Source organism: Natator depressus, chromosome 7 (genome assembly GCF_965152275.1).
Source record: "Natator depressus isolate rNatDep1 chromosome 7, rNatDep2.hap1, whole genome shotgun sequence".
Classification (NCBI taxonomy): domain Eukaryota; kingdom Metazoa; phylum Chordata; order Testudines; family Cheloniidae; genus Natator; species Natator depressus.
Window position 1 is genome coordinate 73,815,474 of NC_134240.1, and position 14,193 is coordinate 73,829,666.

A 14,193-nucleotide genomic window follows, 5' to 3' on the forward strand; every position below is an offset into this window, starting at 1 on the left:
CCCTTGGGGCCGCACAGACTATGCCTTCTGAGGGCTTCCAAATGGTAGCGCCATCATCACCACCACATGTATCGACTACACAGGCCGTTCATTCCAGAGAGGAACCTCTCCCTCCACCGCCTCACCCACATCAGCAGCTGAGGGCTGTTCCTGATCTATCCAACATCTTGCTTAGCTCTGATACTTGCACTCCAGTCTCCAAACACACTAGGAGCCAACAAGACCAGGCAGTAGTGATCCAGGCCCCCTTAAGGCAATTGCCTGGTGAAGGAGATCACTTGGTTACAGTACATGACCCCTGGACACCAGGGGACCTTAGAAATTTAGTTAAGGAATTTCCTACTATTAGAGAGGAACCAGAAAAATTTAGAGAGGAACTCCAGACAGTGATTCAGTGTTACAATCCATCATGAGCAGACGTTAACAAACTCTTGCGAGTAGTTCTGCCATCCAAAGTTCAACAACGGCTACTCACTCAAGCCCAGTGGCCCAATGCTGACCCCGGAATTGAAGATGCCCTGGCTCAGGCTAGGAATCACCCCATGATCGCCATTCTGGAAATTTGCCCTAGAAAAATGGATTGGACAAAGATCAACAACTGTAAACAGAACAAAGGCGAGTCCCCTGCCGATTATTTAGATAAATTGACAAAAGTGTTTGAACAATATTCAGGGATTGCCCAGCCAGCTAACAATGCCAGAGAGGCAGTGAGGGCTGCTTTCATTCAAGGACTCTTGCCAAAGGTTCAACAGCAGTTAAAGGTGATCTGCATCGGCTGGCAAACTAAGCCCCTTTCTGAATTGGTGACAGTTGCCAACCATTGTATAGCTTGCATAGAGCAGAAGAAAGAAAGTTCTGAAACAAAACTACTGGCCTTGCAGTTGCAGACTTATCAACATAGAGGCCGTAGGGTACTGAGGGGTGGGAGAGGACGAAGGTGGGGAAGAGAGAGAGGTCCCTCATGCCTTGACTTGACAGGGAACAATACGTGCCACTACTGTGGCCAGGAAGGGCATTGGAAAAATGAATGCCCAAACCAACCTCATCAAAACCCTCCATCCCCATTCCCAAACCCTGATGCGGCTGCTTTTTCTCCACAAAATAATTCTTATTAGGACAGCCTGAGGGAACGTAACTGTATCATGCATCCTTTAACTCCTCTTGATCAAAAAGGCCCATATGTAAAATGTGAAATCAAAGGACAACCTTTAGCTTGTCTTGTAGATACTGGTGCTAGCAGATCAGCTTTAAGGTCCTTTGAGTTTCCATCCGTTCCCTTGTCATCCTCGTACACTAATGCCATCGGTATTTCAAACCAGCCTGTACCCCATCCTATTACTAAACCCCTTTCTGTTTCCTTGGGACCCATTTCAGATCAACATGCCTTTTTACTCAGCCCGTCCTCTCCTGTTAACATGCTGAGATGAGATCTTTTGTGCAAATTGGGCTGCGCTATCTATTGCACGCCAGACGGCGTGTTCTTAGAAGTCCCTGATGAGAATACCAACCTAGTGCTGGCCATCCTTCAAACAAAGGAGCCAGCCCAATCAAATGCAGCTCTCAGTAATGATCTTGTTAAGCTGTTGTCACAAGTACCCTCTTATCTTTGGTCTCAGCATGCAAATGAAGTTGGAGAGATTCAAACAGCTGAACCAGTTAAAATTCTTGTTGACCCTTTCAAACCACTTCCAAGGGTACCACAATATCCACTACGTCCTGAAGTGGAAGAAGGAATAGCTCCAGGGATAGATTCTTTGTTACAGAAAGGTATTATCATCCCTACTACCAGTTTTTGTAACACACCTATTCTCCCTATAAAGAAACAGGGAAAGAAGACCTATCACTTCATTCAGGATCTCCGCTCAGTTAATGCTGTTGTCTTGCCATCTTTTCCAGTGGTCCCAAACACAGCTACCATACTTCCTTGTATGCCCCCTACAGCCACTTATTTTACTGTTGTAGACCTTTGTTCAGCCTTCTTTTTGATTCCTATTCATCCTGATAGCTAATATTTGTTTGCCTTCACCTATAGAGGTCTCCAATATACCTGGACCTGCTTACCCCAAGGATACCCCGAATCTCCATCCCTGTTTTCCCAGATCCTAAAGAAGGATCTGGATGATGTGGTTTTCCCAGGAAAATCCATACTCATACAATACGTGGATGATCTTTTGTTGGCATCCCCTTCCTTTGAATCCTGTAAAACTGTTACTTTAGTTCTTTTTACTGCTCTTGCTGCCAAGGGGCACAAGGCATCTCAGGAAAAGCTCCAGTTTTGCCGACTGAGAGTCCATTACCTTGGTCATGATATTTCATCCGGCACCCGTCATTTGTCAGATTCCTGCATTACAACCATCTTAAAAATGCCCAGGCCTGTCACTATCTCTCAAATGCGAACCTTCCTTGTCATGACTGGGTACTGCAGACAGTGGATTTTGGGTTATGCAACAATAATTAAGCCATTACAAAATCTGACTAAGACAGACACTCCTGAGCCATTTCCATGGTCCCAGGAGGCTGAACAAGCTTTTGTGGACATTAAACAAGCCCTTTCTAGTGCCCCGGCACTTGGACTTCCTGATTACACTAAACCATTTGTTCTTTTCTGCCATGAGCGCAACGGGTTTGCCTTAGCTGTGTTAACGCAAAACAAGGAGATAAACACCGCCCACTTGCTTATTATAGCACTGCCCTGGACACTGTGGCAGCTGGCTTTCCTCCTTGTGTGCAGACTACAGCTGCAGCTGCTCTGCCTGTGCAGTTGTCTGAATCCATAGTCCTAGGGTCACCCTTGAGTGTTGCAGTACCTCTTACTGTGGCGGCTCTTCTGTTAAAATACAAGACTCAACATCTATCTACTTCTCGCCTCACCAAATATGAACTTGTGCTGCTATCTTTGTCTCATAGTACCCTGACTCCCTGTCCCATTTTAAATCCTGCTTCCTTATTGCCTGGGCCAGAGGACGGAGAGCCCCATGATTGTGCGTCTGTGACTTCTATTCTTACCCGTCCAAGGGAAGACCTCATGGATGTGCCTTTACAGATCCCTGACCTCATTTATTTTGTAGATGGCTCATGTTTGCGAAATTCTAAGGGAAATCTGGTTGCTGGCTATGCTGTATGCTCTTTGTATTCTGTCGTTGAAAGTGCCCTCCTTCCCTCTGTATTTTCAGCCCAGGTTGCCAAACTCATTGCCTGGAACCGAGCCTGTATTTTGGTACAGGATCAAGCTGTTACTATTTATACTGATTCCCGCTACACTTTTGGAGTAGAACATGACTATGGTCAACTGTGGGAACACAGAGGCTTCCTTAAATCCTCTGGTTCGCCTATTAAAAATGGCACGTATGTGGCTGCTCTTTTGGATGCCCTTCTGTTGCCCAAAGCTGTAGCTGTTGTAAAATGTATTGCTCATCAAACCCCTCATGTTGAAGTTACACATGGAAATGTTTTGGCTGATTCAGCAGCCAAAACCACGGCACCTTCTGCCCCTCAGACTGTGTACACTCTTGCCATGATTGAGCAACCTCTGCTGACCTCCCTTGAGAACCTTGCCAAGATCCAGGACGCGGCACCGAAAGCCGAAAAATGTTCTTGGAGTGTTGCTGGGTGCACTTTGCATCCTGATCACCTATGGCACTCCCCGGACGGCCGCCTGGTTGCGCCTAAGGTGCTTTTGCCCTACTTTGCTCCTGTGCACCACGGGATGGCACACATGAGCAAAGGGGGGATGATTGCTGCAGTTAAATAAGACTGGTATGCACCAAATTTTTCTCCTGTAGCCCAACATTACTGTCAACAGTGTTCAATCTGCCAGCACCATAATGTTGGAAAAGCAGTCAAAGCTAGAAAGGCAGCACATCCCCCTCCCTGGGGACCTTTTGTAAATATTCAGATTGATTTTATTCAAATGTCTAAATGATGTAATTATAAGTATGTGCTAGTATTAGTTGATGTTTTTTCATTCATTTGATGGATGATACAATGCTTAGTTACTGCCAGGCATTAATGAAATGTGTTAGGTCTCTTTATTCAGAGGTGAAAGCAGCATTACCTAAGGATCCTGAGCAACCCTGTCATTCGTTGGAACCAGGAGACTGGGTCTACATAAAGGTCCATCAATGAAGGACCGCTCTAACCCCACACTGGAAAGGCCCTTATCAAGTTCTGTTGACTACCAACACCACCGTGAAGTGCCAAGGACTGACTGGACCCATGCTTCTCACTGAAAAAGGGCCCAACCTCCTTGAAATGATTCTACTCCGACTGCTGGTTAGCCTCTCTCTCCTTCTGGTACTTCTTTCCCTCCTGCTGGGCAGCAGGAAACAAAGACAAGTTGAAGGGCTAGTAACCTCTCCCTCGTCCACTAACGGAACCACCATATATCCAGCATCTGTTAAAGGAACCAAACCACTACAGGGTGACGTGCTGGTAACCTCTCCCCTGCATGATCCTCCACCACAACTACTCCAAGAAAGAAGAAGGAACTCTCGCTCTGCCGAAACCACCAAAGGCCAGGGATTCCTGACTACAAAAGACATTAAGAATTTGCCCTGGTGGAGGAAATGGAGTATTGTACATTGGCAGGGAGGGACTTGCAGGGACCTTTATACGCAAATTGCTCCAAGGGGGCTGCCATTTGTTGATCAGAGCAAAGGGCATGGGTCTTCTCTAGAAGGAAAAGGGACTTGGAAAATGCCTATGGGATGGTGCCAATAGCTCAGTGGCAATTTGGAATATTTACAAGGGCCAACAACATGAGGAAAAACTAGGGCAGTTGGAGAAAGCCACGGGACTTATTAGTGGAGCACAGTTAACCCAGCTACAGGCTGGAATTGGTGAATTACATGTTATCTCCACCCTCAGCTCAGTAACCCAGGAACTCATGACAAGGATGGTATTCAAGTTTTTCTTCCACTGAAGATGAAACAAGTCATGGGTCCAGGAGGCAAGGTCTTAGTAGGATCAGGTTTCTCGATATTCTCAGCTAGACAAGTTGACCTGAATTTCTGAGTATGTTGCTTGTTTTTGACTCCCTCAGCTCTGTTTTCAAGAAAGGAGGTTTTATTCTCAAGTATCTGTAAATATTATGATATGGTCATTTGTAGAGTCTCAGTTATAGAAAATTATATCTCATCCTTCTTAAACTGGTTTCAGAGTAGCAGCTGTGTTAGTCTGTATCCGCAAAAAGAAAAGGAGTACTTGTGGCACCTTAGAGACTAACAAATTTATTTGAGCAAAAATTTATTTTGTAGTGTTGGTAGGAAGGTCTCTGTGGGTTAGTATGTTGTTCAGAGGTAACCTAGAATCCTATTTTTGACGTCTCCGACTCAAGAAATATTTCCAACACACCTCTGAACAACATACTATCCCATAGAGACCTTCCTACCAAGACTACAAAAAGAAGGATTCTGGGTGGACTCCTCCTGAAGGTCGAAACAACAGACTGGACTTCTACATAGAGTGCTTCCGCCTACGTGCACGGGCTGAAATTGTAGAAAAGCAGCATCACTTGCCCCATAACCTCAGCCATGCAGAACACAATGCCATCCACAGCCTCAGAAACAACTCTGACATCATAATCAAAAAGGCTGATAAAGGAGGTGCTGTCGTCATCATGAATAGGTCGGAATATGAACAAGAGGCTGCTAGGTGGCTCTCCAACACCACTTTCTACCAGCCATTACCCTCTGATCCCACTGAGGGTTACCAAAAGAAACTACACCATCTGCTCAAGAAACTCCCTAAAAAAGCACAAAAACAAATCCGCACAGACACACCCCTAGAACACCGACCGGGGTATTCTATCTGCTACCCAAGATCCATAAACCTGGAAATCCTGGACGCCCCATCATCTCAGGCATTGGCACCCTAATAGCAGGATTGTCTGGCTATGTAGACTCCCTCCTCAGGCCCTATGCTACCAGCACTCCCAACTATCTTTGAGACACCACTGACTTCCTGAGGAAACTACAATCCATCGGTGATCTCCCTGAAAACACCATCCTAGCCACTATGGATGTAGAAGCCCCCTACACCAACATTCCACACAAAGATGGACTGCAAGATGTCAGGAACAGTATCCCCGATAATGTCATGGCAAACCTGGTGGCTGAACGTTGTGAATTTGTCCTCACCCATAACTATTTCACATTCGGGGTCAATGTATACCTTCAAATCAGCGGCACTGCTATGGGTACCCGCATGGCCCCACAGTATGCCAAAATTTTTATGGCTGACTTAGAACAACACTTCCTCAGCTCTCGTCCCCTAACGCCCCTACTCTACTTGCGCTACATTGATGACATCTTCATCATCTGGACCCATGGAAAAGAAGCCCTTGAGGAATTCCACCATGATTTCAACAACTTCCATCCCACCATCAACCTCAGCCTGGATCAGTCCACACAAGAGATCCACTTCCTGGACACTACAGTGCTAATAAGCGATGGTCACATAAACACAACCCTATACTGGAAACCTACTGACCGCTATACTTACCTACATGCCTCCAGCTTTCATCCAGACCACACTACACGATCCATTGTCTACAGCCAAGCTCTACGATACAACTGCATTTGCTCCAACCCCTCAGACAGAGACAAACACCTACAAGATCACTATCAAGTGTTCTTACAACTACAATATCCACCTGCTGAAGTGAAGAAACAGATTGACAGAGCCAGAAGAGTACCCAGAAGTTACCTGCTAGAGGACAGGCCCAACAAAGAAAATAACAGAACGCCACTAGCCATCACCTTCAGCCCCCAACTAAAATCTCTCCAGTGCATCATCAAGGATCTACAACCTATCCTGAAGGACGACCCATCACTCTCACAGATCTTGGGAGACAGGCCAGTCCTTGCTTACAGACAGCCCCCCAACCTGAAGCAAATACTCACCAGCAACCACACACCACACAACAAAAACACTAACCCAGGAACCTCTCCTTGCAACAAAGCCCGTTGCCAACTGTGTCCACATATCTATTCAGGGGACACCATCATAGGGCCTAATCACATCAGCCACACTATCAGAGGCTCATTCACCTGTGCATCTACCAATGTGATATATGCCATCATGTGCCAGCAATGCCCCTCTGCCATGTACATTGGCCAAACTGGAAAGTCTAAGAATAAATGGACACAAATCAGACATCAAGAATTATAACATTAAAAACCAGTTGGAGAACACTTCAATCTCTTTGGTCACTTGATTACAGACCTAAAAGTGGCAATTCTTCAACAAAAAAACTTCAAAAATGTACTCCAACAAGAGACTGCTGAATTGGAATTAATTTGCAAACTGGATACAATTAACTTAGGCTTGAATAAAGACTGGGAGTGGATGTTTCATTACACAAAGTAAAACTATTTCCCCTTGTTTATTCTCCCCCCCCACACACACACACTGTTCTTGTCAACTGCTGGAAATGGCCCACCTTGATTATCACTACAGAAGTTTTGCCCCCCGCCACTCCCGCTCTCCTGCTGGTAATAGCTCACCTTACCTGATCACTCTCCTTACAGTGTGTATGGTAACACCCATTGTTTCATGTTCTCTGTGTATATAAATCTCCCCACTGTAGTTTCCACTGAATGCATCCGATGAAGTGAGCTGTAGCTAACGAAAGCTTATGCTCAAATAAATGTGTTAGTCTCTAACGTGCCACAGGTACTCCTTTTCTTCTTAAACTGGAAGTTTCAATTACCACTCTCACAAAGTGAAATTCATCCATGTGCAGAAGGCCAGCACAAGATCTATGCACCACATATGTATGTCGTGTTTAAGGGCTGTTTACAAATATGGCAAGCTGAGGCAGTGTGATTCTCAGATGACCTTCTTAGGGCTCCTGGTTTTAATGCCAGATCTTGGAGCAAAGTCCTTGTGGGACTTAATAACTAGCTAGTTATATCACATCACAAAAGCTGTGATTGTCAGTTTAGTTGAAAACTAGCTACAGTTTACTTACAAGTTGCAGGATTCAGACATAGGCTGGATGAACTGAGCCAGAGGCATCCTATCTGCTGCACTATATCATGGGATGCCACTTATCTAGAATATTCTTTTAAGGGCAAAGTCTGTATTTGAAGCTTTTTGCTTCTGCTGCTGGAAAGAAAGAGACACCAGTTCTCACTCCTTTCTTCCTACTGGCCTTGGATACTGTTCTGCTTTATGGGCATATGATAAAATTCATGTTACGGGGCTTTCCAAACATCAGAAAGACTGATGAATACATCTCACTCTAGGAGTTTTCCCTACTATTCAATATATTCTCTTTCTTAATTCCACTCCTTTCTTTCTAGACATGCTTGTACCTTGCTAGATAAATCCTCTCTCTCCTTGGTGTTTACACTCTCCAGATATGTGTACACTATCACACCATCACCCCTTCGTAATCAATTACCCCTGCTACTGCACACAGATCTTTTAATCTTTCCTTATAAGGCTCTCTCCAACCACATAATCATTTTTTGTTGCTCTTCTCTGAACTCCCTGCAATTTTATTTATTTTTGTGGTAATAACATACCTGGAACTGAATGAAATATTCCATATACAGTCATTTCAGGGCTCTAAAGAAAGGAGTTATTACATACCTGCTATATATTGAAAGACGTCTGCATATGAAGCAGAACAGTCCATTGGCCTTTTTTCCTGTCATCTCATTTTACAGATTCAGGTCTGACTACTGTCATTCTCCTCCAGCGTTACTGACTTCCAGGCTTGTCTCTCCCATTGAATATCAATGTTTCAGATGATTTCTCCCCATATATATTCAGATTTCAAGGTACTGGCATTTCCTATGGGAATACCATCTGCTGGCCAGAAAGGAACATATCACAGATTAGTACTGTATTTCAGTCCTAAAGAAATCTGTAAAATACAGTTCTCTGAAGATTTTTTTGTTCTTAATTTAACAGATGAATTCAGTGCTTGTGAAAAGTTCTAGCTACAAAAATTTGGAAATTAAAAATGAGCTAGATCAAATCCCCAGATCTGAACACCACCCAACTTTTAGTGACGTTCAAATTGAATCTGTACTACACAGCTGGCCTCATTAATGTACTTGATCAGATACCTCGGTGACTGGTGTGGTGTAAACTAAATAGAATAGACTATCTCTATTATGGGCTAAAAGAAAATCCTGGATATAAACATCCCCCACAGTTTGGGTCAGTTTGGATCTGAACCCAGGCTCTCTGAGTCAAGCATATTGCTATTGGAAAATGAATTTTTCATTCATAGTTACCTGGAGTGTGTTACACTAATAAAATAATACCAATAGGATCTTATAAGAGGGATATGGCAAAATGCCTCATTTATTGTAATTACAACAGTTAGCATATGCTTTTCAGTCTCTCTCACACACACATAAATAGTGTACACAGGCCTGCCGGTTGATGTTTCTTGTTACTAGTCCAGAGTCTTGATCAATCTAGTGGCCAGCCAGATTGGTCGCAGAGGGGAGCAGGGCTCTGTCGGTCATGATCCGATGCTCCTGGAGTATGGCAAGATGAACCCAAAGTCTCATGGCCAAGCACCCTGTTCTTATAGTCTTTTTTCTCTGTTGAAGTCTATGGATTTTGCTGTGTCAGTTTTTGACCGGTTACTCCTTGATTGGTGTTAACATTTCAAAACACCTTTAGGAGGGTCATCCTGTCCTGGTTTCGATTTAATCAATTGTCTTTAGGGGTGCCAGCTTTCCCCTCAGGGTCGGCAATCTGCCCTTCCTTCATTATAGATGCGCATTGATGATTTTCTGGTGTCCTTAAGTCTCTTCACTCCTCCTTCCTTGACCATCTGGCTATAACAATGGCCTTCACACCTTATCTTTTTCTTATGCATGCATTCTTCATTCATACAGACTCTCACAGAGAAGACAGAAATTAAACTTCACTAAAACTTGTGGTCAAAAACAGTTTACATTGTGCTCAGGCCTTCAACATTCCTTTAATCTAATTAACATAGACACAATACAAAATCCTGTCTCTTATTAACTAAACTTTATAACAGGTCCTAATTGTATTGCATATGGGAAAACAGAATCTCATAGTCCCAGAGGGTCATTCCTTTCTGCTATTCAAATGGGGAGAGCTAGCAGGATGAAATCAAGACATACATTAATTCTTATAGTACAAATATAAAATCCTGCTCCTACAAGTGTAGCTACCACACTGTTCCATTTATGTGCTGGAGCATTTCTGAGAGGGACTACCTTTATGGGTGACATCAACTTCCATATTCAGTCACTGTCTGGCTTCACTGCGGAGAAGGTTCGCAAAGGTACCAGCTGGGATTATAGCTTCTGTGATGTTAGTCCTTATGTACTGGGAACTGGACTAACTAGCCCTTAATTGCCAACTGCATTTTAAGTGGTCTCCTACCTACAGCATGTGTGAAAGTATTTTGCTTAACAACCTGTCCCACTTTGTATTTAGCTCGGACACTCTGGTTACTTTCTCCAGATCTGAGGAAGAGGTACGTGAAGCTTGAAAGTTTGTGCTTTCCACCAACAGAAGTTGGTTCAATAAAAGATTTTATCTCACCCACCTTGTCTCTTTAAAATCACATATCTATTTCATAGAGAGCAATGAAAAGCCATCAAGACAGTAACACCATTCAGGCACTGCTTCTCTCAGTTACCTTTGAGCTAGAAGAGAAACCATTAACACTTCAGTTTCTTGCTTATGATTTTTCTAGTCTTGACTAAGATGGCAACAGACATGGCATGCTATGGTTTTTGTTTAATATTTTCTGTTTATCATGCAGGACACCTGTGACTGTATGCATGTGTAAACTGAGATCAAAGCCAAATAAGTGTATGCAGCACTTTAATTTTATCACTGCACTAAAGCCATTTTCTGATGTAATAAAACCAGCGGTAAGTGACCTGGGAGAGAGCAGTGCTGCATTTCCATCAGTGCAGTACACCCATTTTTATGCAATATCTTTCAAAGTCTTTAGTGAAAACGGCAGCATGCTTATTGATGCAGCTTTTCTCATTGATGCAGCTTGTCTCAGAGTGATAATATGCAATTTTCACATTAGTTAAAGTGTGGTTATTGACATGGATCAAACTGTTTTCCTAGTGACCAATCTATATATCTGCAATGATATGAACCTTATTGTTTTTCTATTCTTTTAAGCTTTGGAACTATGATTCAAGAACAACTTCACGGAGGTGTTGAATAGCCTCTATGGAAGAATATTTTGCAATCAATAATTTATTAGTGGAAGAGTGGTACATGATCTATGGTACATGATCTACAATGATCTAACTGATGGATATGTTTCCTCAGTTTGGGCTGTTATCTTATTGTAATTTTCTATAGTTCTTGCATCTTAAGGTCTTTTGAGATGAGAATAAGCTACTGATTTTGAAAGAGTCTTTTTTTAACCACATGAGACAAAATGAGAGCTGCTCCACGTGCTTGCTTTCTTGCAATAGTGCAGGCTGACACACAAGTCTCCAGGCCTGACTCAGCTGCCAGGCATGTCTTTGTCTTGACCAAGTCAAAGATCGAGAATAGGGTTGGCATTTCAAAGGAAGTTCAAAAGTGGTAGAAATAAAGGCTTACATTTTCAGAAGTTACTAGTGACTTTTTTGGGTGCTTCCATATCAGGCACCTTAAATGGACCTGGTTTTCAAAATCTGGATGTTGAAAATTTTCTGAATGTCTGGCCCCTTATAAGGTGTCCCAAGTTGAACACCTAGAAACTGAGCCAACCGAGTCACTTTTGAAAATTTAGGCCAAGAGTGACTGATCTTGAGACTGAAGCTCTATGTTGTGTCCATCTATTTTCTGCTTTGATTAAGGATAATAAAATCATTTCTACCAGATAATGCTATTATAAATAATATTCTATAAAAAGTAAGTTTGAGTCAGGAATCGCAATCAGTAGGAACACCCAAAAAGAACAGTCTGGTGAGCTAACTTTGCCTTTGCTCAAGTAGTTCATAACTGCATTACTTGAAATGAAAGACTGCACTGGTACTGTCTTTTCTTTTGAGGCTAGATGACCATCCAAAAAGATTTCTCCTGCAATCTTACTCCTTTTATCCTCTTTCCACATGACATCTGTTTCATGAGTGGCAGGGAAAGAGATAAAACAAATTCAATGGGATCTTGTAAAGGAGTCCACTGAGGTTTGTCTCCCAGATGGTGGAAGAACCTGGCCACACCCAGTCAGAGGTGGATTACCATTTTATAGGGCCCTGGGCCAGAGCAAGTGGGGGCTCCTCCCCACCCCTTCCACCTGCAGTTCCCCCTCCCCAACCCGCAGTCCTACTGCTGGGGAGAAGGGTTGGGGCATGGAGGCTTCCCCCACCCACTAAGTGCTTCTGCCAGGGGTGGAGTGGGGTCAGGGCATGGCGGCTTCCCCTGCTCCCCAGCAGGAGTACTGGATGGGTGGGTGGAGCAGGGCAAGCCCCGCACCCCGACCCTGCTCCCTAGCAGGAGCCCTGGGTGGGTGGAGCGGGTCGGAGCGTGGGGGTGCCTATTTTTCCAGGGCCCCCTAATTGGCCATGGCCCCAGGGCATGGACCCCATTGGCTCAGTATCTAATCCACCACTGCACCCAGTAACTGGCACTGGGAGGTTCCTCCACAGGGCCTAGTTCCTTGCTTATTACCCAGGACCTTTATCCCTTGCAGACCTTCTTAAGTCTCTCCCTGGGAATTCACTGCAGTGCCCATATGGTCAGGGTGAAGATCTTCTGGATGGGAGCTCCTCCTGCGGCTCTAGGAGTCACACCAGCAGTCTCCTGCTTGGCAATCGTGCTCCTTCCCACCTCTGATTTGACTGAAGTTTCCTCTCTTTTAAAGACTTCCTGCCTATCATTCATGACTGGCAAGGCCAGAGGTCCAGGGCTAGCCCTGTCCTCAGGGCCCCTCTGGCACATTCCTCATCAGTGTGTGGTCTATACACCCCATCACAGATCTGCTTAGAGTTTTTTCCAGATTACAAACAATTTTTTTTTAATTTGTCCAACATTTTGGAGTCATTTGGGTAACACTCGCTCACGAAAGCTTATGCTCAAATAAATTTGTTGGTCTCTAAGGTGCCACAAGTCCTCCTTTTCTTTTTTCAGGAAGGAGAGCACTTATCCAAGCAGACACACTGAAAGTAATGGGACTGCTTGCATGAACAAGTCCTGACCACTGTGAGTATGGGTTGCACAATTAAGCCTTGTGTGGGATATTTTCAAAGGCATGGAAGGGGTAGTTAGGCACCCATCCACTATGGAAAGTCACTGGGTGCCTAATTCCCATTTGTATCTTTGCAAATTTTCCCCTGTATGTTTTGTTATTTCAAATATGCTATTGAAGATTCAACATTTTGCATAGGCCATTTGGGCTGCATCTTGACCTCTGAAAATACAGAAGTAACCACAAACTAAAAACCCCTAAGCAAAAGTGAGTCAAGAAAGCACCCTGAAATATCTATTCAGAAAGAATTAATACAGAATGTAATTTGTGTGCTAACTCAAAAGATTTTTGGATGGTCTTATTTCCCATTGGATTGGATAGCTGTGCCCTTTTTATACACTGTATTAAATTTTAATGCATTACATCAAGCATACTCTACTATATAGAAACTACTGAACATCTCAGCATAAAAGATTCTGCAACAGATATAATGCAATCACCTTCCCATTAATGGTACAATACTAAAACCAGAGTGAAAATAAAACAGAGCAAGAAGCCATTCTCCACATTTCTATGAAAACAGATTCCTAAATTAAAATTAAAAAAGAGTATAATTTTCCTGTGGGGAAAAAAAGGAGATGAAAAAACCCAGAAGACCTGTTTTACAGTGTCCTAATATTTAAAATTCATCTTACAATTTTCTGTATGTATAAGAAATTCAACAGGAGATCTGAAATGATGGCGGCTACAAAAAGTAGACCGATTTTCTCCTAATAGATGAATTCAGCAAATAATTTGCAATAGTGAATACATCTGAAGAAATCAGAAGGTGTGTGAAGATGATTCATAAACAACAACAAAAAAACCACCTCTGTCAAGCTACTGTACAGAAAGAGTACAGCTGTCAAAGGGCTACATCTATGTTAATGTACAAAAACTTTGTTGCAAGGCAGGTATGGTTTCTACACACATAACCTACCTGACACAAACACAAGAGAACATGGAAATGAAAAATTAAGTCTAATAGTACATACCCTCTACTC

The 14,193-nt window shown here is 43.4% G+C and overlaps 1 long non-coding RNA gene across 1 annotated transcript in view; it reads left to right on the top strand.

The window, feature by feature from the left end:
* Nucleotides 1–14,193, top strand: part of LOC141991622 (uncharacterized) — a 61,042-nt gene that overhangs the window by 45,781 nt on the left and 1,068 nt on the right. Inside the window, exons 7-8 of the long non-coding RNA XR_012640407.1 lie at nt 10,772–10,883; nt 13,093–13,164. This is a non-coding gene — a long non-coding RNA (uncharacterized LOC141991622). The remainder of the gene's footprint in view (nt 1–10,771; nt 10,884–13,092; nt 13,165–14,193) is intronic.